Source organism: Pseudophryne corroboree, chromosome 6 (genome assembly GCF_028390025.1).
Source record: "Pseudophryne corroboree isolate aPseCor3 chromosome 6, aPseCor3.hap2, whole genome shotgun sequence".
Classification (NCBI taxonomy): domain Eukaryota; kingdom Metazoa; phylum Chordata; class Amphibia; order Anura; family Myobatrachidae; genus Pseudophryne; species Pseudophryne corroboree.
The window spans coordinates 44,757,620-44,784,909 of record NC_086449.1 but is presented as its reverse complement, the minus strand read 5'-3'; the positions used below and the strand labels follow the sequence as shown (position 1 = coordinate 44,784,909).

At 44.1% G+C, this 27,290-nt stretch overlaps 1 protein-coding gene across 1 annotated transcript in view; it reads left to right on the top strand.

Moving 5' to 3' along the window:
* The first annotated feature begins 642 nt into the window (after nt 1–642).
* The window catches only part of LOC134934807 (mucin-12-like), a 74,396-nt gene continuing 47,748 nt past the window's right edge, over nt 643–27,290 (top strand). The window contains exon 1 of the mRNA XM_063930163.1: nt 643–725. The gene's annotated coding sequence lies outside the window, so the exon portion shown is untranslated. The remainder of the gene's footprint in view (nt 726–27,290) is intronic.

The following is a 27,290-nucleotide window of genomic DNA, read 5'->3' as shown; positions in this document are numbered from 1 at the left end:
ACTGCCTATCTTTTTCATGTCTATCATCTGTATCACACCAGGTCTGGGGACCAGAGCATCAGACTGAAGAGCAATATGTACATAGTGTGCACCCTGTGTACACCGGCGGCATCAGGACACTGTTTCAGAGCTGTCATGAATCTGCATTCTCCATCGCATCACTACTGTGAAACTACAGGTTCCAGCAGTTCATTTCTGTTTCAGTTCTAGTTTTCAGTCTACTGCAGCCTGGAGTACACAGTGCTTCAGCTAACTCACAGCTGATCGGAACACCTAATCCAGCGGGGTGTGTTCTCACAGAGATGCAACATCCAATCATCACAGACCAAGGGGTATAAACTCCAGTTCCTGGCTCAGTCTCATTGCCTTGGACAACACGTCGCATCCTGTGAACAGGCGGCTCCTGTATGGATGGTGATATTATACAACTTTCCTGCCTGAACGACCGGCTTGCCTGGTCTGGGGCAGGGGCCTTTTGGGGTCTTCCCCTTGCGGGGAGCCCCTGGCTTTGAGTGGTGATCGCACACCGGTGCACACTTCTGCATTAGTACCTTGGGTACATCTTCCCTGATTGGAAATGTCTGGCGTAAAGAATACTATTCGTTTGGAGTTGGAAAAGGATTCATCGCAGAATGATCTGAAATTTGTCTTCCATGAGATACTGGAGAAGCTAGGGAAAGTGACTCTGAGTGACCTTTATTGTATTCAAGACTTCCCTAAACAAGGTATTTATGACGTGACATTTCATTCAAATGGCTTCTGCCTCAATGTGTATGAGGTTTTGAGGGGCAAGGAACATGAGCCTGCAATGAGGTTGGTGAGAATGAAACCTCTTTTTGCCCTTGAAGAAATTTCAATTACTGTTCATGTTTATAACCCATACACAGAGGTGAGCTTGTTAAAAGCCTTCCTACTGCAATCCTGTTCTAATGTGCGGGGTGGAGTAAAACAAAAAAATGCCCTGGGAATTTTCAATGGCAAAATACGTTTCTGGGTGAGACTAAAACCTGACCCAGATAATGTGGGTGGTACTAAGCATCCCCCTGCTAGTTTCTGCATTGGTGGTAATAGGGGATTCTTGTACTATTTTGGACAGCCAAGCTTCTGCAGACTGTGCTTTATGTATTGATAAAGCTAAATATTTATCGTATATACAACCCTTTATGAGGTCTAAGAACACTGTACGCTGTTTACTTAAGAAGTACCGTAAGGGTACGCAAGTTGCGTAACGATCGCTCAGCCGTAGGCGAGACGCTCAAGCGTCACGTTCGCTCACGGCCCAGAGATCACAGACAAGCACTCTGTTGGCTATGACTAACGTAATGATTCGCTATGGCGTAGCGGACGCTCGAGACCACGAGGAGATCACCAGCGGCGCAGACGCTCACAACGCAAAACCTTTATATCTATACCCTTAACAATGAAATACACAGTAAACCTTAATGTAGAGACAAAGTGTAAGTGCAACCTTGTGTAACCTGATTAACTACAAAGCTGTTTGAGCGTCACCGACGCTCAGAGAATTCTTAACACTATGAGAAAATACACAGATACTTGTTTAGGGTCCAAAGCCTATTAAATGTATTATAACTAATATACTTGTAAAAAGGAATCACAGTACAAATGATACACTACAATATAACAGAGACTTCCTAACCAAATAACTACACTATAAATACAATACAATACAATCTAATCAAGGGAAAATACGAGAGAAAGAGTAGAGAGAGAGAGAGAGAGAGATGAGAGAAATGGCTCACAGTAAGACAATATGATTACGGAGAAAAACTTACGCACAAGGGGAAACGATCGCATGCGCCTGGACATCCAGCACCCGATTTTCAGCAATGAGAACCGTTGAAGAGTGAGAGCTGGATGTGGTCGGCCTGCCTATTTATGCCCCACACACAATGCAATCTAATGGTCCCTACAATCTGATCGTCCATTGGACACAGGAATTCGGCTTCGCACTATAACAAAAGGTCATAGGTTAATTCATACAGGTGGGCTGTGACGATTTCCAACTGCTCAGGTGGGAGGGAAACTGGGTTTCCCGCCGCATGGGTAATAAAGTGCAAATAAAGTAAATGTTCATAAACTTCTTATGTCCATAACTATTCGCACGAGCGATTGATCTGCTTCAAACCAACACCGGAATATTTCTAATTAAATATTCTTCCGATGGATACTAAACACCACTGTATTACTCCTGTCTGACCCTTCGTATCAAACAAAGAGGGATTCCTCTGTTCATAAACATTCTATATTAACCAAACTTTCAGAATCTATCAAAGGGACCATGATCTACAGAATACATTATTACTGAAAATATGTAACGATTGAGTCGCACGCTACAACCACATAAACTCTACCGTAAATACGCATACCATGCGCCTGCGGGTGCCCGCGACTGTGAGTATGCGCACGTACGGGAGAGCGTACGCATGCGCAGCACGGACCTATGTGAGGTGCAAATATGGTAGTGTGCATAGAGATATTTTTCTGACTTTGACAGTCCACCCTTTGGCAGTCAATAATAACTGCCACTTCCTGAAAACATTTCAAAAGGAGAAAAATATATGTCAGGGGTTAATTCATTTCCATGGTTGGGTGAGGGAGGAGAGAGGAGTAGGTGTGAAGAGGGTATGACCTAGTGTGATAGCAGAAGCATGTGTGTATGAGTCCATGTTTGGGGGGGTCATGTATCATCGTGCCGTACGTGTTGTAAATCAAGCTTCGAGGTATTGCGAAGTATACATTTGAATTCCTTCTTATCCTGTGGTACAGGTCTGTGGATGGGCTGTCAAACTTTACCGAGCTCTTTTCGGATTTTGAACAAAATGGGGAGCACATTTTAGTTGATGATACATGAATGGGGGGATATGTGATTGCTGATATCTGTGCCTGTATTCCCTATACTATGTGTGTTATTACCTGAGGGTTGTAGAGATGAAGATGAAGAACACTTATGGAAAATGCAATGATATTCTATGTCAGGTAAATGTACATCTGTCGTCGAAGTTTTGTTCGGTATCAGTTGAAAGTCGTCTTCTTTGCGCTGTTTTGCTCATTAAGCGTGAGCAATAAGCTTTGTCAATGCCATTAGATTTACAAAAAATGTTGGGCTAGCGTAATTTTAAGAATTCTAGGGAAACTGGGGATCCATGGCAAAGTTCATCAAGTGTCCATATCTCAAGTGGTCAAAACTTCGTCTTTGGTTTATCCGTTGTCTGTATAGCGTCTCATCAACTTCCTCGTCCAAGGGGGGTCTTGTTATCTTGGAGAAAAAACAGAAAAACAGGTGAAAGAAACGGACCGTAGAAATCGCATTTTCATCACATCATTGTTTCTATCATTGGGTCGTAAATCAAATCCAGGTTAATTACAGTTTCCTCACTCCTCAAACTCATCACTCTGGTACTTTGTTTACACCTCATTAAAGCCTGCCCGCATCTAAATATCAATCCAATAGATATAACAACACCTAAAATACATAGGAGAAACTTTCCAACATCCATTATGACTCCTTGAGCCCAGTCTCCCAAACCGGAGAACCAATTTCGCGGGTTCAACCATGACACCCAACCAGTCAGCTCATTACCTACAGCAGCAAGAGTGAGATTGTGTTTTCGGCGAAATTCCCACTTTAATTGGAGAATATCGTCCATCTTTTGGTCTATGACCTCTACCGGATCCTCGGTGCTATTCGTGATATACGTGCAACACTTCACGCCGTACTGTGTTGCCAATGTAACACAATATCCGCCTGTCACTGCTGTGAGGTAATTAAGAATCATTCTATGCTGTACCAGTTCTGTTTTATAAGCTTGAAGTTCTCTTCCAGTGTATCTAAACGTGTCATCATACATTTCAGTGATATTATCTAACAAATTGGCGAGTGCGGAAATGTATCTATAATTCATCACTCCTCGAGCGGTGCGAGTGAAATCTAACGCCACCAGAACCTGAATCCCGGTGGATTCATGGATCAGATCAGAGGCCGGATGCTCTAACCTTTCTGACAGTTGTCTTTTAACTCGGTGCTCGTAATGAGTGTGAGTATAAGGAGCTTGGGCACCACGGTGTATGTCTTTCATTTTGTCATGTGTTACAGTCATCACTTCAGGCAATACTTTTCCAATATAACACAATCCTTCAGAGTTTGGGGCAAGCCACTTGTACGCCTTTCTCCCGCATATGAAATATGCATCATCGGGGAGAACATATGGGACGGAGAAAGACATTACCATATTACACACCTTCCAGGTGAAATCTCCTAGCCCTAATTCTTCAATCTGCTTAATGCACGTATCAGGTTGTACGATATGTGCACAGTATCCTGGTGATACTTCTCCAACTCTAGTAATCCTATTTCCTAAGGTGTATCTATACCGGAAAGATTTTCCTCTACTGGCTATGTGGCGTACAAGCTCTGTATCTGTAGGCATTCTATCTGCTCTATGTGAAAAGGTCATGGTGTGGTTACTCCATGACACTTCCCAATTTCCCGGCTTTCTGGGATTGGAGATGTTGAAACATAATAGGGACCTATCCACGTGGTATTGGTGGAGCTTCAAACTAGGAGGGCTGGAGATATTAAACCTCCGGTCCACCGGTCTCCCACCATTTAACTCAAATACCTCCCCTATCGTTAAAGGAAATGGTACTAGCCCTGATTTGCTATGACCCTGAGGTACTTGGGAGCATACCCAACAATCTGTTTTGTTTAATACGTTACCCACTAAGGAGTGATAGTCACTCAATGGATGCCGGTCCATATGGATATTAAAACTGGATTGGCATTTCTTTATGCACCCATCCTCAATGACATTGTTACAGAGTCTACAGATACAGTTTTCTTCAGCTAACAATCCATCACAATTTCTTCTATGATCAATGCTATCGGATCGTTTTCTGATACTCGCCTTTGCTTGTTGGTTAGGTTGATCTTGGAAAACTACGCCTCCATCTTTATCATCAGAACCCATTCCAGAACCTCTATCGACCTCCATGGTACTCTCGCCGGAACAGACTGCTCTGGTTAACATCATGGTCAACAGGAAAATCCGGATCACAGTCTCTTGGGGCAAGTCCATCTTTGAGGAGGAGATGAAGAAGAATGAGAAGGAGGAAAAATACATTTGAGGGAGAGGGGATGGGAAGTGGAGAAAAACAATAAAAGGGAGTGGGGAGTCGACAACAGCTCTCGGTCTTCAAGGCTCAGGTGCCGCCTCAGTCCTCCTGGAACAGACACTCCAGTGATACAACCTCTACCGTCTGTTCCTTATCACGGGACTTCTCTGGATCAGCAACCTTCTTGCAGTGGGATGAATGGACCCAAGTCTCTCTCTCAGCAACCTTCAATGCTGTAGTGCTAGTCAACAAGACCTGGTATGGTCCTTCCCATCTGTCAATAAGGCAACCTGAGCGTAGAAAATTTCGTATCATTACATAATCCCCAGGTTCAATGTCATGACAATTACTATCAGGTAGATCAGGAATCACCAACTTCAGATTATCATTTTGATTCCTTAACTGTTTACTCATGTTAATCAAGTACTTTACAGTCACTTCATTGTTACATTTCAAATCATCCTGAGGGTTAATCATGACATGCGGCTGTCGACCAAACAAGATTTCAAAAGGGGATAGATTAAGAGGGGACCTGGGAGTGGTTCTGATACTGTACAATACAATGGGTAAAGCTTCTGGCCATGTCAATCCTGTCTCTGCCATCACTTTACTCAATTTATTTTTAATAGTGCTGTTCACTCTTTCGACCTTCGCACTCGCCTGTGGACGGTACGGAGTGTGCAGCTTGCTATCAATTCCCATCAACTTACACATTCCTTGAAAGACATCACCTGTAAAATGGGTACCCCTATCACTTTCGATTATTCTAGGGATACCATATCTACATACAAATTCCTGCACAATTTTCTTAGCTGTAAACATAGCGGTATTTGTAGCTGCAGGAAATGCTTCGACCCAATTTGAGAAAACATCTATACAAACAAGTACATATTTCAAATTCCGACAAGGGGGTAATTGAATGAAGTCAATTTGTATTACCTGGAAAGGGCCGCCGGCAGGTGGGATATGGGATGGTTCTGTAGGTATTGCCTTTCCAATATTCTTTCTCAGACAGGTAAGGCATGACATTGCTCTTTTACCTGCATGAGAGGAGAATCCTGGGGCGCACCAATAGGCTCCTACCAATTTGCACATCCCTTCCTTGCCTAGATGAGTCAGCCCGTGAGCTGCTTCAGCCAGACATGGAAGATATGCTCTGGGGGCCACTGGTTTACCATGTCCATCCGTCCAGAGTCCTGAGGACTCTTGGCTACATCCCTTTGCCTTCCAGACTGCCTTTTCCTGTGTGGAACACAAATTTTGCATTTCACACAACTTCTGTGTGTTAATGGTATTAAATACCATCAATTGTGTGGTGTCTGTCTGTATGGGGGTAGCAGCTGCTAACTTAGCAGCTTCGTCTGCTCGGCTGTTACCAAGTGATACCGGGTCTTGACTATATGTATGTGCTTTACATTTGATAACAGCCACTCTGTCGGGTTCCTGTATCGCTGTTAGAAGCCTTTTTATGTGAGCTGCATGCGCTACCGGTGTACCAGCTGCCGTCATGAAATTTCTGAGGCGCCATAGGGCTCCGAAATCATGGACTACCCCGAATGCGTATCTAGAATCGGTGTAGATATTGGCTGACTTACCCTTAGCCAATTCACATGCTCTGGTTAGGGCGACCAGTTCAGCAACCTGGGCTGAGTGAGGTGGGCCTAGCGGTTCCGCTTCTATGGTGTCTTGGTCATCTACGACTGCGTATCCAGTACACAAGTCTGACTGTCTATGACAACTACCATCCGTGTAGAACGTGAGTTCTGCATCTTCCAGTGGGTTGTCACTGATGTCAGGCCTTGCGGTAAAATTTTGGGTCAAATATTCCATACAATCATGTGTATCTTCCTTTGTATTGAATCCTCCTTCCCCAGCACTCTCACCTTCCACCCTTTGTGCCTGACCAGGCACACCTGGGAGATATGTTGCAGGATTTAATGCACTGCATCTCCTTATGGTGATGTTTACGGGGGCCATTAGTGCCAATTCCCATCTTGTAAACCTCGCTGATGAGACGTGTCTGGTTTGGGCAGAATTCAATAAGGCTGATACTGCATGTGGCGTATGGATTGTGAGGTTGTGGCCTAGCACGACGTCTTCGCTTTTTGTCACTAGCAATGCTATCGCAGCAACGCTTCGCAAGCATGTGGGGAGGGATCGCGCTACCGTGTCTAGCTGAGCGCTGTAGTATGCAACTGGCCTGCTGGCATCACCGTGTTTTTGGGTTAGTACACCTGCTGCGCAACCAGCACTTTCTGTTCCGTATAGTTCAAAGGGTTTCCCATAGTCTGGCATACCTAGCGCTGGCGCCTGCGTTAGGCACTGTTTGAGTCTCTCAAATGCTGTTTCGGATTCGTCTGTATGCAAAATCCTATCAGGTTTGTTTGAGGAGACCATTTCCTGCAAAGGTAGCGCCAATATGGAAAACCCTGGGATCCAATTACGGCAATACCCACACATTCCTAAAAACGTTCTGATCTGTTGCTGGGTTTGTGGTAGAGTCATGTCTCTAATTGCTTGGATTCTATCAGCGGTCAGGTGTCTCAGTCCTTGTGTTAGACAGTGTCCCAAATATTTTACCTTAGTTTGGCATAATTGCAACTTGTCTTTGGACACCTTGTGTCCGGTGTCTGAAAGATGAAACAGGAGCTGTTTCGTATCCTTCAGAGATGCTTCCAGTGAATCTGAACACAGTAATAAATCGTCCACATACTGTATCAATACTGATCCACTGTCTGGTTGGAAAGACTGTAAACAATCATGCAAAGCCTGAGAAAATATACTTGGACTATCTATGAAACCTTGGGGCAATCGAGTCCACGTGTATTGGACTCCTCTGTATGTGAATGCAAACAAATATTGGCTGTCAGGGTGCAGAGGTACCGAAAAGAAAGCGGAGCAGAGGTCAATAACAGTGAAAAATTTGGCAGTGGGAGGGATTTGCATTAGGATGACAGCTGGATTTGGCACTACGGGGAACTGACTCTCAACTATTTTGTTAATCCCCCTTAGATCCTGCACTAGCCTGTAACCCCTCCCCCCACTCTTCTTAACAGGGAAGATGGGACTATTGGCAGTGCTGGACGTTCTTACTAGAATGCCCTGTTGTAGCAAGCGCTCTATTACTGGGTAAACTCCTAACTCCACCTCTGGCTTCAGAGGATATTGTGGGATTTTTGGAGCTATCCTACCATCTTTTACTTGTACCACTACTGGAGCTACGTTTGCCATTAATCCAGTGTCCTGTCCGTCTTTTGTCCAAAGTGACTCTGGTATCTGAGATGTCATCTCTTCTATTTGGGATGGATTCCTATTTGTCATAATGGTATGTGACATTAATTTTGATGGGGAGTCTAACATGTCTCGCACTTCCTGAGCGTGTTTCTCAGGTATGTCCAAGAATACACCTTCAGGAGTACAATAAATGACGCACCCCATTTTACACAGTAAGTCTCTTCCCAGGAGATTGGTTGGTGCCGATGCAGCCAGCAAAAAGGAATGCTTGGTATGCAAAGGCCCTATTGTAATCTCGGCTGGTTTGCTAACAGGGTAGTGCTGGACTACTCCTGTTACTCCCATGGCTGGAATTGTCCTACCAGTGGTTCTCATGCCCACTGTCGAATTTATCACTGACTTGGCCGCCCCTGTGTCTACAAGAAAGTTTAAAGTTTTACCAGCTACATTGATTGCGACCTCGGGTTCACTTTCAAGGTTGGCAATTAATTTTACTGGCTGCAGATTACAGGTATGGCCACACCCCTATTGGGTATGGTGACCTCCCTGAATCCCGCTGGCAGCAACTACTTGTGAGGGAGATAGTTGGGAACTACCAGAGGCATGCCAGTCTCTGTTTGGGGGATATCTTTTTGTTTCCCCTGTATGTGGCTCATAACTCCGTTTCTGCGGACCTTGCTCCCAATGTCGTGTCGTGTCGTTGTCTAGGGGTTTGGTATGAGTTTCGTGGATTCTTTAATCTACAATCTCGTGCCATGTGTCCCTGTTTGTGACAAGAATAACAAGTAACCATACTTGACTTACCCACAGGATTTGGTGATACAAACAAAGGCTGCCTTGTGGTCAGAGCCTGTATACTTACTGACATTAATTTGTCACCTTGTTGTTCCCTGTGTCTGGTGATGTTTCTGTCGTGATCAATAGCAGCCTCTCTCAAAGTAGCCACAGACAGACCTCGCCAACAAGGTTGCGTGGTCTGTACCCTAGTCTTCAATGACTCTTTTAAACCATCCATCAGTACTGATACTGCTACTTCCCGATGGTTTGTGTCTGTTTTAATGTCCTCTATACCTGTGTATTTTGCCATTTCTAATAATGCTCTGTGAAAATACTCTGCAGCTGTCTCTGACTCCTTCTGTTTAATGGAGAATATCTTATTCCATTTAGCTACTGCTGGGAAATACTCTTTTAGCTGCAAGTTTATTCTTTTCACATTATCTTGGTTGTACACATCTGTAAGAGGTACATCATGATCTAGTCCGCAATCAGCTAAAAATTGAGTTGCGTCGACATTTGAGGGTAAACATGCTCTCAGCAATATCTGCCAGTCTTTATTGTTGGGCTCTACAGTGTTACCTAAGTCTCTGATGTATTTTTGACTGGCAACTAAGTCTTTTCTAGGGTCAGGAAATTCAGACACTATGGTCCTTAATTCCATTCGGGAAAATGGAGTGTACATGGCGATGTTCCTAATGGGAGTGGCTCCTGATGCGTCTGTTTTCCCATTTGGCACTGCTATTACTCTAACAGGTGTAATTCTAACAACCTCATTCTGTGTAGATTCTACAGGCTGTGGTGAAATAGTTTCAGCATAATGCATGGTGCCGTACTTACCAGTTGATACGACCTCACCTATCCCTCCGCTAGGGACCTTTACTAATCTCGTGGGTGGAGCTGTGCCTACTGTGGTCTCTGCTATGGTGGCTGCTAGAGAGAGTGCTGAAATCGTTGCCGATTCGTCCTCTTGATCACACTCCTGAGGAAAGTTCAAAACAGGGTACAACTTGCACGGGTTAATGCTTGCATGGGTTAATGGGTTAACATTATCATTAACATTTACACAGTTACTAAGTGATTTTGTGTTACACCTTAGTGCGTCTTTCTCCGTAATCAACTTCTCTCCTGATATATATGGTGGCGGCGGGGCCGTGGCAATTAATTTTCTGTTAGAGCCAGATCCCGCCGCCTGAGCCAAACCTCTCTGTATCTCACCTTCCTGTTGCCACAACTGTAAATAATCATAATGCTGAATTCGTCTCTTTGTTGATTTTATGAGACATATCCTCCTCCTTAAATTTTGTAACACTTCTGAGCTGAAGCTCCCTATTCTTGGGAATTTCTCCCCGTCATGCACAGTCATTCTCTCCCATTCATCACATAAAGTTTCTGTGTGACTTCCATATTTCTCACACATGATATACCTGGCCGACCCAATTGGCCGGACCACTGAATCAACCCGAACCGAGGTTGATCGCCCCCTACCTGAACAAGTGGCCCCCATAGTTCGAAAGTGTTGCTTTATTTAGCCAACCCTTTACGAAAAACCAAATGCCAACAATAGGCTGACGGTGGCGGTTTACCGAGTACCCCACTCACTCGCCCACGCCGACCTATACGACCTGATCACACCGATATGGTGCTGGCGTACTCGACCTAGGGCCCCTGCGACCTGAACCTCTATTTACTGGAACCTGTGAGGGTTATCCGAAGAACACTTACTCTTTCCAGTAACTATTGGTTGCTGGATAGTTCCTGAGTGAGCAGCGAACTTCCCTTAAAATAAAAAAATTACACAAATCACGTTAGAGTGTACAGATAGCGTTTGTGACCCCTTTACTCTAATGGTATTAGGTCAGATTACTAACCACTGCACACACTTACGTGCGGTCCAGTCGTTCAGTACACAAACAACTAAGCTTATGTACGGAAAGACCAATGGAATCGAAACTTACGACTGCGAATTCCTTCAGCCAGAGCTTATATGGCCTATATGGGTGTTGCACCAACCCTTTTCGGTGTTGTGCCTGTGAACTGTATAGCGGACTTCCTTGTCGGCTGTACCTGGACCTCCTGGTCTGTTATGACCTCCTGGTCTTGTTAGTGTGACCTCCTGGTCTTGTTACAGTATGACCTCCTGGTCCGCTATACTCTAATGCTCAAAATTGTATTTAACCAGAGATGCCTCCCTAGCCACCGTGCACGTCACTTACACGCATGTACCTCACGAGTACTCGACTTTTCTTGTGGTTCAACCTTTAAAAATTGTAAAAACACTCACTCATCACATGTACACTTTTGTTTCTATTTCTATTTCTGCGCAGAAAATTTCTTTAGCCCAGCTGTGTTACCAATTAGGAGCAGGATCTGTTAAACTAAATTTCAGATTTCCAAAAATAGACTTGCGTTATTTACCGCGTCGCGTTATCTACCGCTTTGCGTTAAAAATCAACTTATCGTGACTTGAGCTACGTGGGCGTAACCGGACGCTACGTTGCGTAATGAACGCTGCGTGCGTCGGCCTTTGGATTGCGTACGCTAGTCTTTGTTAGAGACACGTGTACGCAAAACAAAGATCCACCGTAACACAATATACTTTTATCAATGTAAACGATCCCTGATCATCTACCGCGTACCCCACTGGCTTTGCTTTATTTCCCAGGCAAACCTGTGTGTTTGTCTACACTTTTAACTATTACCTCTATTCTTAAACTATGAAATAACAGCAAGTCTCTTTTAGCACTTTTCTATCAACTATAAAACTGGCAGACAGGGTGGTGATATACGACAAATGAAATACACAGATGGAAAAGAAATGCAGATATATATATGTATGCGTGCGTATATACGCAAGACAGAAGAAAAATAAACAGTTTAAAAAAAACACAAGCGTTTTGTTCTTACCTCAGGTTCCCGGATTCCTTCAGCACTCGTTATCTAAGCGAAGCAGACGCTTATCCCGTCAGCACTACGAGACAACCTCCCGCCCTTTGCTGAGGGATAATGTCTGCTGATCTACCTAGTGCAGATATGTGAAGGACAGGACGAGCCGCCAATTGATAAAGCTAAATATTTATCGTATATACAACCCTTTATGAGGTCTAAGAACACTGTACGCTGTTTACTTAAGAAGTACCGTAAGGGTACGCAAGTTGCGTAACGATCGCTCAGCCGTAGGCGAGACGCTCAAGCGTCACGTTCGCTCACGGCCCAGAGATCACAGACAAGCACTCTGTTGGCTATGACTAACGTAATGATTCGCTATGGCGTAGCGGACGCTCGAGACCACGAGGAGATCACCAGCGGCGCAGACGCTCACAACGCAAAACCTTTATATCTATACCCTTAACAATGAAATACACAGTAAACCTTAATGTAGAGACAAAGTGTAAGTGCAACCTTGTGTAACCTGATTAACTACAAAGCTGTTTGAGCGTCACCGACGCTCAGAGAATTCTTAACACTATGAGAAAATACACAGATACTTGTTTAGGGTCCAAAGCCTATTAAATGTATTATAACTAATATACTTGTAAAAAGGAATCACAGTACAAATGATACACTACAATATAACAGAGACTTCCTAACCAAATAACTACACTATAAATACAATACAATACAATCTAATCAAGGGAAAATACGAGAGAAAGAGTAGAGAGAGAGAGAGAGAGAGAGATGAGAGAAATGGCTCACAGTAAGACAATATGATTACGGAGAAAAACTTACGCACAAGGGGAAACGATCGCATGCGCCTGGACATCCAGCACCCGATTTTCAGCAATGAGAACCGTTGAAGAGTGAGAGCTGGATGTGGTCGGCCTGCCTATTTATGCCCCACACACAATGCAATCTAATGGTCCCTACAATCTGATCGTCCATTGGACACAGGAATTCGGCTTCGCACTATAACAAAAGGTCATAGGTTAATTCATACAGGTGGGCTGTGACGATTTCCAACTGCTCAGGTGGGAGGGAAACTGGGTTTCCCGCCGCATGGGTAATAAAGTGCAAATAAAGTAAATGTTCATAAACTTCTTATGTCCATAACTATTCGCACGAGCGATTGATCTGCTTCAAACCAACACCGGAATATTTCTAATTAAATATTCTTCCGATGGATACTAAACACCACTGTATTACTCCTGTCTGACCCTTCGTATCAAACAAAGAGGGATTCCTCTGTTCATAAACATTCTATATTAACCAAACTTTCAGAATCTATCAAAGGGACCATGATCTACAGAATACATTATTACTGAAAATATGTAACGATTGAGTCGCACGCTACAACCACATAAACTCTACCGTAAATACGCATACCATGCGCCTGCGGGTGCCCGCGACTGTGAGTATGCGCACGTACGGGAGAGCGTACGCATGCGCAGCACGGACCTGTGTGAGGTGCAAATATGGTAGTGTGCATAGAGATATTTTTCTGACTTTGACAGTATGGACACACTAAGGAGGAATGTTCCACAGGCAAAGTTTGTAGGAATTGCAAGCAAAGAGATCATGAGGCTGGCAATTGCCCAATGGCAAAAAGCTGCGATATCTGTGGAGAGGTAGGACACAGTGTCCGAAACTGTCCTGCTGCTAAAGTCAGTATGCGAAGGCAAATGTTTAAAGAGCTTGATGCTGAGATGAGAGCAAAAAACTTTGCAGTTCGTGGGGTTAATATGCAACAGTCTGTGCCTGGTGGGAATTCCACTAATGAAGAGCAGGCTGGGTCTGGACCCAGTGCTGATAACGAGGAACAGCTTGTTCGGTCTGATGAGCCTGCAGGTGTGGCTGCAGATGAGGGACAGCAAGAGGAGTTTGCTGATGTAATGGAGGATGTGGTGGAAGCATCAAGTGACTGTGTGGAGAGTCCAGCTCTTAGTCTGGTAATAGATGACTGTCAGAGTCCTGTACCATCGGTGGACTCTACTAGAGTAGAGGAGTTCAGCAGTGGGCCTGAGGAGTCTGGCTCAGTGGCTAGGAAAGCTGAACGACAGGTGCGCAGAGCTAAGAAGCCACGGATGGAGAATACAACAGGACATAATACTGAAGGTATAGAAGATGTGTCCTCTGCTGAGGAGGATGGCGATAGATCACAAGAGGCATCGGCTTATTTTTTAGATGGGGGAAATGTTATCCCAAATGTAAAGAAGTGTGCCTCTTACAAGGGGCCGCAAGGTATAGGGTGAGGAGGACTGCAAAGCTGTTGAGGAAGAACTGCTTTAGATCTCAGCTAAAGAGATGGTGGTCAAAATTAGCTATTTTTTGTGCTGTACCTTGGGCTGCTTAATTAGCTCCCTGATGTTTTTTAGGGTGAACTTCTGTTTACGTGCTGTGATGCTAACAGTGCATAGTGGATGTCTAATGTTTTTGTTTTACAAAGTTTATTTTTTTTTGTCTGTTTGTTTTATTTTGTTTCAAATGTTTAATTTAAAAATATTCTTGCTGAATGTGAGATTAATCACAAGTAAAGCCAGAAGATCGGCAGTATTAGAATATGTGGCAGCAAGAAATGCTGATATTATTTGTTTGCAGGAATGTGGATTGTCTCATATACCGAAAAAAGAGGAATGGGGCTATGGGGAGGCTATATGGTCTGGTTCTAGCTGTAACAGGAATGCAGGGGTGGGTATTTTGTTTAAAAATAAAGAAATGAATATAGAAAGTTATTTGGTGATAGAGGGGAGAGCTATCTCTGTAATTGCTAAATATAGAGGCTGGAGATTTAGGGTGTTTTGTGTTTATGCTCCAGCAGAGAAGAAAGAGAGGAAATGTTTTTTTGAAAAATTAAAGTTTTTTTTTGTCTGGAAGAATTCCTACATTGCTTGTAGGTGATATGAATTGTATTCTAGAGAAGGAAGGTAGGATTGGGAGAGGGGAGGTAGTTGTTGATATTACTGGGAAAATCCTGAAGGATATTATTCTGGATTTTGGTTTTGTTGATATTGCAGAGACAAGTATGGGTAAGCCTGTCCCAAATACCTATTTTGCGGACAGAGGAGGGGTAATGTCTCGTATAGACTATTTATTTTGTTCTAAAGATGTGATGTTTGGACAGTTTGTACAGGAGAAAGTGCCTTTTTCAGATCATGATTCTTTATGTTGCAAAGTTTGTTGTGAGTCTAGTACACTATATGGGAAAGGATTGTGGAGACTAAATGTTAAGCTTTTAGAAGATGAGGTGTTATTCAAAGATTTCTGTAAGAAATATAGTTTCTGGCAAAGTAGGAAAAATGAGTTTGTCAATATATTGGAATGGTGGGACTGGGTTAAGGAAAGGGTTAAGAAGTTCTATCAGAGCAGGATATAGGAAAGCTGTGAGAGAGAGGAATAAGTATCAGCTGTGGAATAGCAGGCTTAGTTTTCTTTATAAATTAAGAGAGGAAGGTGTGGATGTGAATGATGATATTATTAAAGCAAGATCTGAGGTTAGTAAATGTTTGAATAATAGAGGTAAAGAAATTATTTTTAGGTCTAGGGTGGAGGTATTAGAGGAAAATGAAAAATGTACAAGGTTTTTTTTAAAAAAAGCTTGCAAAAATAATCGTGTGATAAAGTATGTGTTAGATAAAGATGGAGAGGAAGTGAGTGGTGAAAGAATGATGGATGTGATTGCAGAATTTTATGAAAAGTTGTATGATAGGAAGGAAGTAGATAGTGATATGGAAGAAGAAGTATTGTGTGGTTTGTCTGAGAGAGTGTATGAGGGAAATTTGCCTGTTTTGATGGATAAGGTAACAGGTGATGAAGTGAAAAGAGCTGTGGATAGTGCTAAAAGGAATAAAACTCCAGGTATGGATGGGTTGCCGATTGAGTTTTATAGTTGTTTTTGGGATGTCATAGGGAAGGATGTGTGTGATTTGTGTGCTTTTATGTTTGGAAATGCAAGATTATGTGATAGTATGAAAGAAGGTATTGTGGTGTTAGTGCATAAAAAAGGTGATAGGGGCTTGTTAGAAAATTGGAGACCTATTACGCTTTTAAATTCAGATTATAAAATTCTGGCAAAAATATTGGCAAATAGGATGCGGGATGTGGTGGATCAGGTGGTGGGTGATGATCAAGTGTGTGGTGTGCCTGGTAGAAGGATAACAGATAATTTGATTTTGCTGAGAGATGTGTTGGGTGACTGCAGAGAAAGGAAGAGAGTATGTATGTTATTAGCTTTAGATTTTGAAAAGGCGTATGACCGCGTGTCTCACAATTTTATGTTTAAAGTATTGGTACGTATGGGGTTCCCGGTGGTATTTGTAAGATGTGTGAGAGGGTTATATGATTCTGTTGTGAGTAAGTTTTTGGTGAATGGGAATATAAGTAAGAATGTAGTGATTAGGTCAGGAGTACGACAAGGATGTCCATTGTCAGCTATTTTGTTTATTTGTGTTATTGAACCATTATTGCAGATGATTAGGAGAGATAAAGTTGTAGGGGGGGTGTTGGTACCAGGTAGTGGAGGTAGGATGGTGAAAGTATTGGGGTATATGGATGATGTTGCGGTTGTGAGTAAGAGTGTTGCAGAATTGAGAAGAGTTAAATTACTGGTTAGTTTCTTTTGCAGTGCTTCTGCATTTAAAGTTAATTGGTGTAAAACAAAATTGAAGTGCTTTGGGGATGAAAGTTACAGTGTGGAAGGGATTATGAGCGTGAGTGAAGGGATTAAAGTATTAGGTGTGGTGTTTGAGGATGATTTGAAAGGGAGAGTGAGTTGGGAAGAATGTAGTAAGAGGGTACAGAAGAAGGTGGATTTTTGGAAGATGAGACAGATGACAGTGTTTGGGAAAGTGTTGGTGATTAAAAGTGTGGTGTTACCTATTTTATTGTTTCTGGCATGTGTTTTTCCTCCGTCTGTGCTGGAGATCAAGAAAATAAACAGAGTTCTTTTCATGTTTGTTTGGGGTGGGAAGATGGAACGTTTGAAACGTGAAGTGTTGATAAAGGCAAGAGAGAAGGGTGGGTTGGATTTCCCTGATATTGAAATCTTTTTGTATGTTAATTATATTCGTGTTATAGTAGAGATGAGCGCCTGAAATTTTTCGGGTTTTGGTTTTGGGTTCGGTTCCGCGGCCGTGTTTTGGGTTCGAACGCGTTTTGGCAAAACCTCACCGAATTTTTTTTGTCGGATTCGGGTGTGTTTTGGATTCGGGTGTTTTTTTCAAAAAACACTAAAAAACAGCTTAAATCATAGAATTTGGGGGTCATTTTGATCCCAAAGTATTATTAACCTCAAAAACCATAATTTACACTCATTTTCAGTCTATTCTGAATACCTCACACCTCACAATATTATTTTTAGTCCTAAAATTTGCACCGAGGTCGCTGTGTGAGTAAGATAAGCGACCCTAGTGGCCGACACAAACACCGGGCCCATCTAGGAGTGGCACTGCAGTGTCACGCAGGATGTCCCTTCCAAAAAACCCTCCCCAAACAGCACATGACGCAAAGAAAAAAAGAGGCGCAATGAGGTAGCTGTGTGAGTAAGATTAGCGACCCTAGTGGCCGACACAAACACCGGGCCCATCTAGGAGTGGCACTGCAGTGTCACGCAGGATGGCCCTTCCAAAAAACCCTCCCCAAACAGCACATGACGCAAAGAAAAAAAGAGGCGCAATGAGGTAGCTGTGTGAGTAAGATTAGCGACCCTAGTGGCCGACACAAACACCGGGCCCATCTAGGAGTGGCACTGCAGTGTCACGCAGGATGTCCCTTCCAAAAAACCCTCCCCAAACAGCACATGACGCAAAGAAAAAAAGAGGCGCAATGAGGTAGCTGACTGTGTGAGTAAGATTAGCGACCCTAGTGGCCGACACAAACACCGGGCCCATCTAGGAGTGGCACTGCAGTGTCACGCAGGATGTCCCTTCCAAAAAACCCTCCCCAATCAGCACATGATGCAAAGAAAAAGAAAAGAAAAAAGAGGTGCAAGATGGAATTGTCCTTGGGCCCTCCCACCCACCCTTATGTTGTATAAACAAAACAGGACATGCACACTTTAACCAACCCATCATTTCAGTGACAGGGTCTGCCACACGACTGTGACTGATATGACGGGTTGGTTTGGACCCCCCCCAAAAAAGAAGCAATTAATCTCTCCTTGCACAAACTGGCTCTACAGAGGCAAGATGTCCACCTCATCTTCACCCTCCGATATATCACCGTGTACATCCCCCTCCTCACAGATTATCAATTCGTCCCCACTGGAATCCACCATCTCAGCTCCCTGTGTACTTTGTGGAGGCAATTGCTGCTGGTCAATGTCTCCGCGGAGGAATTGATTATAATTCATTTTAATGAACATCATCTTCTCCACATTTTCTGGATGTAACCTCGTACGCCGATTGCTGACAAGGTGAGCGGCGGCACTAAACACTCTTTCGGAGTACACACTTGTGGGAGGGCAACTTAGGTAGAATAAAGCCAGTTTGTGCAAGGGCCTCCAAATTGCCTCTTTTTCCTGCCAGTATAAGTACGGACTGTGTGACGTGCCTACTTGGATGCGGTCACTCATATAATCCTCCACCATTCTATCAATGTTGAGAGAATCATATGCAGTGACAGTAGACGACATGTCCGTAATCGTTGTCAGGTCCTTCAGTCCGGACCAGATGTCAGCATCAGCAGTCGCTCCAGACTGCCCTGCATCACCGCCAGCGGGTGGGCTCGGAATTCTGAGCCTTTTCCTCGCACCCCCAGTTGCGGGAGAATGTGAAGGAGGAGATGTTGACAGGTCGCGTTCCGCTTGACTTGACAATTTTGTCACCAGCAGGTCTTTCAACCCCAGCAGACTTGTGTCTGCCGGAAAGAGAGATCCAAGGTAGGCTTTAAATCTAGGATCGAGCACGGTGGCCAAAATGTAGTGCTCTGATTTCAACAGATTGACCACCCGTGAATCCTTGTTAAGCGAATTAAGGGCTGCATCCACAAGTCCCACATGCCTAGCGGAATCGCTCCCTTTTAGCTCCTTCTTCAATGCCTCCAGCTTCTTCTGCAAAAGCCTGATGAGGGGAATGACCTGACTCAGGCTGGCAGTGTCTGAACTGACTTCACGTGTGGCAAGTTCAAAGGGCATCAGAACCTTGCACAACGTTGAAATCATTCTCCACTGCACTTGAGACAGGTGCATTCCACCTCCTATATCGTGCTCAATTGTATAGGCTTGAATGGCCTTTTGCTGCTCCTCCAACCTCTGAAGCATATAGAGGGTTGAATTCCACCTCGTTACCACTTCTTGCTTCAGATGATGGCAGGGCAGGTTCAGTAGTTTTTGGTGGTGCTCCAGTCTTCTGTACGTGGTGCCTGTACGCCGAAAGTGTCCCGCAATTCTTCTGGCCACCGACAGCATCTCTTGCACGCCCCTGTCGTTTTTTAAAAAATTCTGCACCACCAAATTCAAGGTATGTGCAAAACATGGGACGTGCTGGAATTTGCCCATATTTAATGCACACACAATATTGCTGGCGTTGTCCGATGCCACAAATCCACAGGAGAGTCCAATTGGGGTAAGCCATTCCGCGATGATCTTCCTCAGTTGCCGTAAGAGGTTTTCAGCTGTGTGCGTATTCTGGAAACCGGTGATACAAAGCGTAGCCTGCCTAGGAAAGAGTTGGCGTTTGCGAGATGCTGCTACTGGTGCCGCCGCTGCTGTTCTTGCGGCGGGAGTCCATACATCTACCCAGTGGGCTGTCACAGTCATATAGTCCTGACCCTGCCCTGCTCCACTTGTCCACATGTCCGTGGTTAAGTGGACATTGGGTACAACTGCATTTTTTAGGACACTGGTGAGTCTTTTTCTGACGTCCGTGTACATTCTCGGTATCGCCTGCCTAGAGAAGTGGAACCTAGATGGTATTTGGTAACGGGGGCACACTGCCTCAATAAATTGTCTAGTTCCCTGTGAACTAACGGCGGATACCGGACGCACGTCTAACACCAACATAGTTGTCAAGGCCTCAGTTATCCGCTTTGCAGTAGGATGACTGCTGTGATATTTCATCTTCCTCGCAAAGGACTGTTGAACAGTCAATTGCTTACTGGAAGTAGTACAAGTGGGCTTACGACTTCCCCTCTGGGATGACCATCGACTCCCAGCGGCAACAACAGCAGCGCCAGCAGCAGTAGGCGTTACACGCAAGGATGCATCGGAGGAATCCCAGGCAGGAGAGGACTCGTCAGAATTGCCAGTGACATGGCCTGCAGGACTATTGGCATTCCTGGGGAAGGAGGAAATTGACACTGAGGGAGTTGGTGGGGTGGTTTGCGTGAGCTTGGTTACAAGAGGAAGGGATTTACTGGTCAGTGGACTGCTTCCGCTGTCACCCAAAGTTTTTGAACTTGTCACTGACTTATTATGAATGCGCTGCAGGTGACGTATAAGGGAGGATGTTCCGAGGTGGTTAACGTCCTTACCCCTACTTATTACAGCTTGACAAAGGGAACACACGGCTTGACACCTGTTGTCTGCATTTCTGGTGAAATACCTCCACACCGAAGAGCTGATTTTTTTTGGTATTTTCACCTGGCATGTCAACGGCCATATTCCTCCCACGGACAACAGGTGTCTCCCCGGGTGCCTGACTTAAACAAACCACCTCACCATCAGAATCCTCCTGGTCAATTTCCTCCCCAGCGCCAGCAACACCCATATCCTCCTCATCCTGGTGTACTTCAACACTGACCTCTTCAATCTGACTATCAGGAACTGGACTGCGGGTGCTCCTTCCAGCACTTGCAGGGGGCGTGCAAATGGTGGAAGGCGCATGCTCTTCACGTCCAGTGTTGGGAAGGTCAGGCATCGCAACCGACACAATTGGACTCTCCTTGTGGATTTGGGATTTCGAAGAATGCACAGTTCTTTGCTGTGCTGCTTTTGCCAGCTTGAGTCTTTTCATTTTTCTAGCGAGAGGCTGAGTGCTTCCATCCTCATGTGAAGCTGAACCACTAGCCATGAACATAGGCCAGGGCCTCAGCCGTTCCTTGCCACTCCGTGTGGTAAATGGCATATTGGCAAGTTTACGCTTCTCCTCCGACAATTTTATTTTAGGTTTTGGAGTCCTTTTTTTTCTGATATTTGGTGTTTTGGATTTGACATGCTCTGTACTATGACATTGGGCATCGGCCTTGGCAGACGACGTTGCTGGCATTTCATCGTCTCGGCCATGACTAGTGGCAGCAGCTTCAGCACGAGGTGGAAGTGGATCTTGATCTTTCCCTAATTTTGGAACCTCAACATTTTTGTTCTCCATATTTTAATAGGCACAACTAAAAGGCACCTCAGGTAAACAATGGAGATGGATACTAGTATACAATTATGGACTGCCTGCCGACTGCAGACACAGAGGTAGCCACAGCCGTGAACTACCGTACTGTACTGTGTCTGCAGCTAATATAGACTGGTTGATAAAGAGAAGATGTCTATGTAACTATGTATGTATAAAGAAGACTGAAAAAAATCCACGGTTAGGTGGTATACAATTATGGACGGACTGCCTGCCGAGTGCAGACACAGAGGTAGCCACAGCCGTGAACTACCGTACTGTACTGTGTCTGCAGCTAATATAGACTGGTTGATAAAGAGAAGATGTCTATGTAACTATGTATGTATAAAGAAGAATGAAAAAAATCCACGGTTAGGTGGTATTACAATTATGGACGGACTGCCTGCCGAGTGCAGAGACACAGAGGTAGCCACAGCCGTGAACTACCGTACTGTGTCTGCTGCGACTGGATGATAAATGATATAAAAAATATATATATATCACTACTGCAGCCGGACAGGTATATATTATATATTATATAATGACGGACCTGCTGGACACTGTCTGTCAGCAGAATGAGTTTTATTTTTATAGAATAAAAAAAAAAAAACACACAAGTGAAGTCACACGACGAGTGTTTAACTTTTTCAGGCAATCACAATATAAGTATACTACTAACTATACTGGTGGTCAGTGTGGTCAGGTCACTGGTCAGTCACACTGGCAGTGGCACTCCTGCAGCAAAAGTGTGCACTGTTTAATTTTAATATAATATGTACTCCTGGCTCCTGCTATAACCTATAACTGGCACTGCAGTAGTGCTCCCCAGTCTCCCCCACAATTATAAGCTGTGTGAGCTGAGCAGTCAGACAGATATATAATATATATAGATGATGCAGCACACTGGCCTGAGCCTGAGCAGTGCACACAGATATGGTATGTGACTGACTGAGTCACTGTGTGTATCGCTTTTTTCAGGCAGAGAACGGATATATTAAATAAACTGCACTGTGTGTCTGGTGGTCACTCACTATATAATATATTATGTACTCCTGGCTCCTGCTATAACCTATAACTGGCACTGCAGTAGTGCTCCCCAGTCTCCCCCACAATTATAAGCTGTGTGAGCTGAGCAGTCAGACAGATATATATAATATTATATATAGATAATAGATGATGCAGCACACTGGCCTGAGCCTGAGCAGTGCACACAGATATGGTATGTGACTGACTGAGTCACTGTGTGTATCGCTTTTTTCAGGCAGAGAACGGATATATTAAATAAACTGCATTGTGTGTCTGGTGGTCACTCACTATATAATATATTATGTACTCCTGGCTCCTGCTATAACCTATAACTGGCACTGCAGTAGTGCTCCCCAGTCTCCCCCACAATTATAAGCTGTGTGAGCTGAGCAGTCAGACAGATATATATAATATTATATATAGATAATAGATGATGCAGCACACTGGCCTGAGCCTGAGCAGTGCACACAGATATGGTATGTGACTGAGTCACTGTGTGCTGTGTATCGCTTTTTTCAGGCAGAGAACGGATTATAAAGTAAACTGCACTGTCCTTACTAGTAAACTCTCTCCACTCAGTCTCTACACTTCTACAGTAACAGTACTCCTCCTAGTCAGCTCCAGTAAATCTCTCTCAGTCTCTTATAATCTAAATGGAGAGGACGCCAGCCACGTCCTCTCCCTATCAATCTCAATGCACGTGTGAAAATGGCGGCGACGCGCGGCTCCTTATATAGAATCCGAGTCTCGCGATAGAATCCGAGCCTCGCGAGAATCCAACAGCGTCATGATGACGTTCGGGCGCGCTCGGGTTAACCGAGCAAGGCGGGAAGATCCGAGTCGCTCGGACCCGTGAAAAAAAACATGAAGTTCTGGCGGGTTCGGATTCAGAGAAACCGAACCCGCTCATCTCTGTTATAGTAGAGTTAATGGGGAAGGGGAGTAAAACTGCCTGTATGGTGAGATATATGGCTGGGTGGACTTGGTATGGTTTAGGATGGATCAAAAGGGACCTGAAGGTACCTGTGGCTTTTAGAAGTCCGTGGTGGTACAATGTAATTGAAGTTTTCATTAAAAAGAAAGATCTTTTGAATATTTCTTTAAGTGGGTTTAAAGACAGAAAGAAGGTTATGAAAGTTATAAAAGATAGAGAGATAGTTTGTAATATCAATTATATGCGCTCAAGTGAAGCTGTGATTATATGGAAGAAGCTATGTTCGTATGGCATGTCAAATACACAAAAGGAGATTGTATGGTTGTGTATGCATGAGGGGTTGCCAGTGAGGGTGTTTATGAAAAAAAGAGACTTGGTAGCTTCAGATGTCTGTCCGAGAGACAATTGTTATAATACTGAAACAGTGATGCATGTAATGTGGAATTGTGGTTTTGCAAATGATGTATGGAAGTGTTTGGGTGGCTTGTGTAGAGAGATTACTGGTGTTAGGTATATTGGATGGAAGGTGGCATTATTTGGTATGGGAGCATGTGATAGAGGAAAAGAGAGACTTTTGTGGTTGATCATGAGCTGTGTGATGGAAGTTTTGTGGAATGCAAGGAATCTGTGTGTGTTTAGGAGTGAGTGCTGGTCTGTGAATGAGTGTGTTAGAATGGTATTGGGTAAGTTATATGTCTATTATCTGAGAGATAGGAAAGGAAGAAAAGAGCTTGATGCTGAGGGAGTTTGGAAAGTTAAGAAATGGAGGCATGTGGTTAGATATGTTAACGAAGATTGATAGCCTAATATTGTGGGTATGTGTTAAGTTGTATATTGTTTTTTGATTATGAACAGGTGTTTTTTTGTTAATAATAATAATTGTTGTTTTTAAAAAAAATCCATGCTGATGATTTGTTTACTGTCTAAATCTGCATTGTAGATGACTATGTTTACTAACCTAAATGGTTTAATAAAAAAAAAAAAGTCTCCTATTTGCAGTCCTCTGTCTGCAGAGATACCCCTGTGTATTGGACCTGTGGAACTACAGGTCCCAGCAGTTCCAGTTCCGTTCCAGTTTCCAGTTCCAGTCTTCAATTCTTTGTTTCCAGCAATCTCCTATTTCTGGCATCTCCAAGTTGTTTCCCTGTTCCAGTGTTCCTGTGGAACTACAAGTAACAGCAACCACTCCAGCTCTCCTGCGAGTCACATTCAGTGTGCAAGTTCCTGTGTTCCAGTCTCCAGTCTTCATTGTTCCAGTTTGCTACAAACTCCAGCCACAGTCTGCTACACCAATCTGCAGTAAGAGACTTTCCTCAAGTGTTTTCTCAGTTTTCAGCCTCTTCACCTAATTACCAGCATTCCACACTGTGCATTGCCTTTAGCACTAAACATCTTGCTGTGTTAGGACTGTCTCCTGCTAGGGCCTTGCTTGGCTTAAAGACGTATGCTTCTACAGAGACTGTGTGCTTTGATGGCTATTCGTTATATACCAGAGTTTTGTTTGCTGCATCTGATTTCATTATTGCCTTATCATTTATATCAAGTTTCAAGTTCATCTTCATTGCTTATTTGTTACCAGTGACTTTTGAAATATTCATTTATCGGATTAAGTTATTATTCATTGTTCCTGTCATCGGTTATCCCTGTGTGATAATAAATATCAAGCGCACATGCGCGGAACTTTTTGTCCATTTCCCAGTTTCCTCTATCACTCCTACACTGACCCACTAGTGCCCCCTCCAGGGACATACTAAATCAGAATCCTGACAGTTTGTCCAAGAACCATGGACCCGGATGGTGGTCAGAGTGTGGGGTCAGGGTCACTCCAGAGTTCAGTGTCACGACTCAATGATCAAGAATCAATGGACCTAACCCGGTTCCAGCCGTCGGTCCAAAGACTCCACTGGTTCCAGCCAGCCCGAGTAGCAGTGGCTCCAATGATGGGCTACCTCCTTCGGTTCCAGCATTCTCGGATCAAATCCGGTCCTAGCCATCAGTCCGAGGACTCCTCCAGTTCAAGCTTTTCTGGACCCAATCCGGTCCCATCCGTCTGTCCAGATCAGCCTCCTTCGGTTCCAGCCGATTCCAGCATCCTCGGATCAAATACGGTCCTATCCGTCAGTCTGAGGACTCCTCCGGTTCCAGCTGGTTCAAGCTTTTCAGGACCCAATCCGGTCCCATCCGTCTGTCCAGATCAGCCGCCTTCAGTTACAGCCGATTCCAGTTCCTCCGAACCCGGTGTGGTTCTCTCCAGTGTGTCAAGTAATGAACTCCTGTCAGTCAGTTTTGGAGATGACGTCCTCTCTCCATCCTAGAATATTTCAAGTTGATTCTACTCTCAAGTGTCCTACATTGTCTTCTGAGACTTCAATTGACATTCAGCCTTCCAAATTCCAGCGTGGGTGTTCGGTGCCCACCCATAAAAGGGGGGGTACTGTCATGAATCTGCATTCTCCATCGCATCACTACTGTGGAACTACAGGTTCCAGCAGTTCATTTCTGTTTCAGTTCTAGTTTTCAGTCTACTGCAGCCTGGAGTACACAGTGCTTCAGCTAACTCACAGCTGATCGGAACACCTAATCCAGCGGGGTGTGTTCTCACAGAGATGCAACATCCAATCATCACAGACCAAGGGGTATAAACTCCAGTTTCTGGCTCAGTCTCATTGCCTTGGACAACACGTCACATTCTGTGAACAGGCGTCTCCTGTTTGCAGTCCTCTGTCTGCAGAGATACTCCTGTGTATTGGACCTGTGGAACTACAGGTCCCAGCAGTTCCAGTTCTGTTCCAGTTTCCAGTTTCAGGTTCCAGTCTTCAATTCTTTGTTTCCAGCAATCTCCTATTTCTGGCATCTCCAAGTTGTTTCCCTGTTCCTGTGGAACTACAAGTAACAGCAACCACTCCAGCTCTCCTGCGAGTCACATTCAGTGTGCAAGTTCCTGTGTTCCAGTCTCCAGTCTTCATTGTTCCAGTTTGCTACAAACTCCAGCCACAGTCTGCTACACCAATCTGCAGTAAGACTTTCCTCAAGTGTTTTCTCAGTTCTCAGCCTCTTCACCTAATTACCAGCATTCCACACTGTGCATTGCCTTTAGCACTAAACATCTTGCTGTGTTAGGACTGTCTCCTGCTAGGGCCTTGCTTGGCTTAAAGACGTATGCTTCTACAGAGACTGTGTGCTTTGATGGCTATTCGTTATATACCAGAGTTTTGTTTGCTGCATCTGATTTCATTATTGCCTTATCATTTATATCAAGTTTCAAGTTCATCTTCTTTGCTTATTTGTTACCAGTGACTTTTGAAATATTCATTTATCGGATTAAGTTATTATTCATTGTTCCTGTCATCGGTTATCCCTGTGTGATAATAAATATCAAGCGCACATGCGCGGAACTTTTTGTCCGTTTCCCAGTTTCCTCTATCACTCCTACACTGACCCACTAGTGCCCCCTCCGGGGACATACTAAATCAGAATCCTGCCAAGAGCATTTGACTTGGATGTTCACTTTGGAAGGACACTTATCGGTGAGTGGACCATCTGTAGACAGGACACCTCCCTAACTTTAAAAAGACTGGACTGACATAAAGCTGCTTGTGACATTTATTAATTAATCGGACTATTTTTAATTTCAGACTAATTTTGCTTCTGACCAACTTTACTGCTGTTGGAAAGTGTGACTGCGTGTGTATTCATCAGATCGGAGGCATTGTGTCCTCTTCATTATAATCTACAATAAGACACGCTCCTCTCTAGTTTCAACAATACTCAGTTGTCACGTTTGTCATTGTGTCACCTATGAATGTGACCCTACCAGACCTTCCACTCTTATTTCCATGCCAGTCTTGGTTCACCCATCAAATCTGCTCTTCCCATCAGCTGAAGAGATGATAGGAAGAAACTGAACTCAACAACTGTTCACCTTTTACACACCATCT